Below are 3,333 nucleotides of genomic sequence, written 5' to 3'. Positions count from 1 at the left end.
TGCTGTGGATCCGGGGGTTGTTTTTTCTTACTGTGTTTCTGCCTGTTTCTAGGTCAAACTTGTCACGCCAAACTTTTTGCTTGCTTGTTTCTCATCCACTGGGAATTGGACAACACAATTTTAATAGAACTTCAGTAAAATCAGTGTTTCCTGACCAACAATAGCTTTTTGCAGCTTGCATGTTTCAGGTTAGAATTAAAACCCATTCCCTCTCTTGTAGTCACCATCCACTCATTAAAAATTGCTGTGTATCTATATCACTGCCCTGACCAGTCTAGAAATTGCGTGTGCAGAAGGACCATATTGTGTTGGCAGCATGAGGATTTGGCAAAGGAGTCCTTACATCCTTGCTGCAGTGTGGCTATCTTGTGTAACCATGAACATGTCAGAGAGGCCTGTAGGGCCACACTGGCCAAAGCAGCTAATTCTCACCAAAATTGAAGAAGCAGTGGATTCCTCCAGATGATATGGTCCCGAAGAATCAGGAGTGGTGGACTTGCGACCATGAATGAAACCTCTGAAAAATATCACAGAGCTTCACCTTTACTAATAATCTGCCTTTGCATGTGTTGGAGCAGGGAAAAGGGGGGACAGTCAAGTCCCCCTTCCTACTGGGAGCCAGCCACCTTGTTCAAGGACCTGCTAGCTCTTTAAACATATGAATCTGAGGAGCGTTGGGTGCCTGCTGGCCTTGGGCTTTGGTCTTGGTGCTGCTCAGATCTGGAGCTGTTGCAGAGCTGAGGTCCATTTACAGGATTCACATGTGGTGTTGGCTGAAGGTCCTTTAACCCCATAACTGTTCAGTTCTGCGATACCAGACATGGGGAACCATGCTGCCTGAAAAGAAGCTGTCAGCTCCCCCTTCTCCCACTCTCCTCTTCCTTTTGTTGTTACAAAGGATAAAAAAAAGCATGTGCTGGCTGCGTGGAGCATGTGTGTGCGCCAGCTCTGTGGGTGAGAGGTTTCAGTATTTGGGGCCCACTGTCCTCCAGCCATGGGCCTCACTGCTTTATCTTGTGCTGCAGCCGGCGTGCTCTCAGCCCTGCTCGGCTGCGCTGCCGTTAGCCCCGAGCACCCATGTGTGAGAATTGCAGCAGCAGGAGCCGAGGGGGCTTGCACTGAAAGCAAAGCAAGAGTCTAGTTGCCAATCACAGATTGGGGGGGATGCATTAGAAGGTACATATATATGTTTTAATAACTTGAGCTTAGCCTTTTGTTTTGTAAATCTTTTATTAGCTTAGATTTAACACCTGCTTGAGCAGTCCTGGCCAAAAACTGTTCCTACCCCAACACCAGCTTTTCTCCTGCCCACCTCGCTGCATGTCCCCATTGCCTTTAAGTGGTCCTCTCCTGGCCTTGGTGCTTTTGCTGTTGGCATACTGGTGCCTTGAATCAGACGAGCCTGGTCCTAGGGTATGGCCAGGGCCAAACTGCTGAAGACATCAAGTCCTCCGCAGGCTCCCAGGCATGTGAAACTCCCTGTTTTAATAGCCCATCTTTGCTTCTGCTCCCTCCAATTCCCAAAAGGTTGTGGAGTGGAGCCTGTGGATGGTGCTGACTGCAAGGGAACCCAATCACCCTCCTCCAGCATTGATTCCTGGGGCCCAACACAGAGCTGCCGTTCCACCACAGGATTGCAACAAACCCTTGGCACTGGCGTGTCTCTTCACGGGGGGGATCTCTGGGCAGAGCTCCACTTGTTCTGGTTGTAACCCTTGACAGAGGACACGGACTGGAACATGTAATGGGCGCCAGCTGTGTCCTACTTACGGGACCCAGCCTGAGCAGCACTGCACCTTGCCCATGCTGAAGGTTTCCTGCTTGCAGGAGGCATTGGGGCTGCCCATCGCATTACGGTTGCCCAAGCCAATGTGTCTCGATTAAAAATGGCACTGCAAGCCATGCTGTTCTGCGGCATACCGCTTAGGGGGAAGCCAGGCATCAGCCTTGTGCCTCTGCACTTAGCGGATGCAACGCACTTAAGACTGAAAATTCCTTTCAGCCTCCAGAGAAATGATATAACCGGAGGAAATGGTTTCAATAAAAGGGGATTTTTTTTTTTATTTAAGGGCAACGAAAGGCTAGTTATTTGGCCGTTTAATCTGTTTATTCTTTTTCCTTCCTTCTCTCTTTCCCTGTGCATATGAGAAAGGGCCTTTGCTAACAAAGGTTATATGTAACCATTGAGGAGCAAGTCTTTGATCAGGGTTTCTACAACTCTCTCCAAACATGGTCCTCTGGGAAAACCACCCCTGGCCTTTGAGGGAAGCAGGGAATGATGTGTGGACAGTGCTGTTTGCTCCCTTCTGGTGCTGGGTGCCTCAGCAGCACCGTGCACAGAGCACAACCCCTTCTTGCTGCTGCTCCCGGTTATTATCCGCTGCCTGCGGGAGGCAGCCAAAGAGCTGGGGAAGGGGACCAAAAATGCCCTTCTTCATAAGCTTACCTGGTTCCCCCATAACACCACCCAGCCACTACCATCACCATCACCACCAGAGGGAGCTGACAGTGACTTTTATTGCTTGTTCTGTGGAAGCAGAAAAAGATGCAGGGTCTTTCCAACATGCTTTTTGTTTTATTTGTTCCTCAAGGCTCCCCAACAAGCAGCCTGCTTAAAAAGAAAGAGGTGGAAGAGGAGAGCTCCTTCCGCCTTGTCTTCCATCCTGATCAGCTCGTGTTGGGCTCAGCACTTGCCCTGGAATGAGTAATCCATCAAACGCTATGAGCTCCCAGTCTAAATCTTACTTTGTTTTAGTCTCTGTTGGGGGGGGGAAAGGCAAATGAGGGTTGCCAGCAGAAAAACAAAACTTGGCTGCTTTTGAATAAAGCACCAATTAAAGATATGCAAAAGAAAAAGTAGTACTCTGGGCTGGATCCTCCAAGCTGGTGAGCAGCCATCAGCAGCTGATCCAGGCCATGTCAGAAAGTGGGGGAAAAAAGATGTAAAAGGAAGGGGTTTCTCTTCACAGTAAGGCTTGTTGCTGAACCTCTGGCCCCGGCTGCTGTATCAGCAGTGCAGTTCAGACTGGCTCCTGAGAGCAGCCACTAGTTGCCCCCCAGTAACCTAAATCTCAGGTTCATTTCTGTGTTTTGGGATGGGGGTGGTGGGGAGGAAGAGAGTTGGAGTTTGTTTTGTTTTTTTTTTTAGCCTTGTTGCTTTGGGGACAAATTGGAAGAGGAAAGTGAACTACAAAAAAAATTGACTCCTGTGAATTCTCCTTGAGCTAAAATGCTGCTCTTCATTCTCCCTTCGCTGCAAGGCACCCTACAGAGCAAAGGAGATGGGGACGTCACCTGCCTTAGGGAGAGATGGGAACAGGGGGTTGTTTTCAG

Source organism: Apteryx mantelli, chromosome 12 (genome assembly GCF_036417845.1).
Source record: "Apteryx mantelli isolate bAptMan1 chromosome 12, bAptMan1.hap1, whole genome shotgun sequence".
NCBI lineage: Eukaryota > Metazoa > Chordata > Aves > Apterygiformes > Apterygidae > Apteryx > Apteryx mantelli.
The sequence above is the reverse complement of the archived record's forward strand: the minus strand, read 5'-3'. Positions refer to the sequence as shown.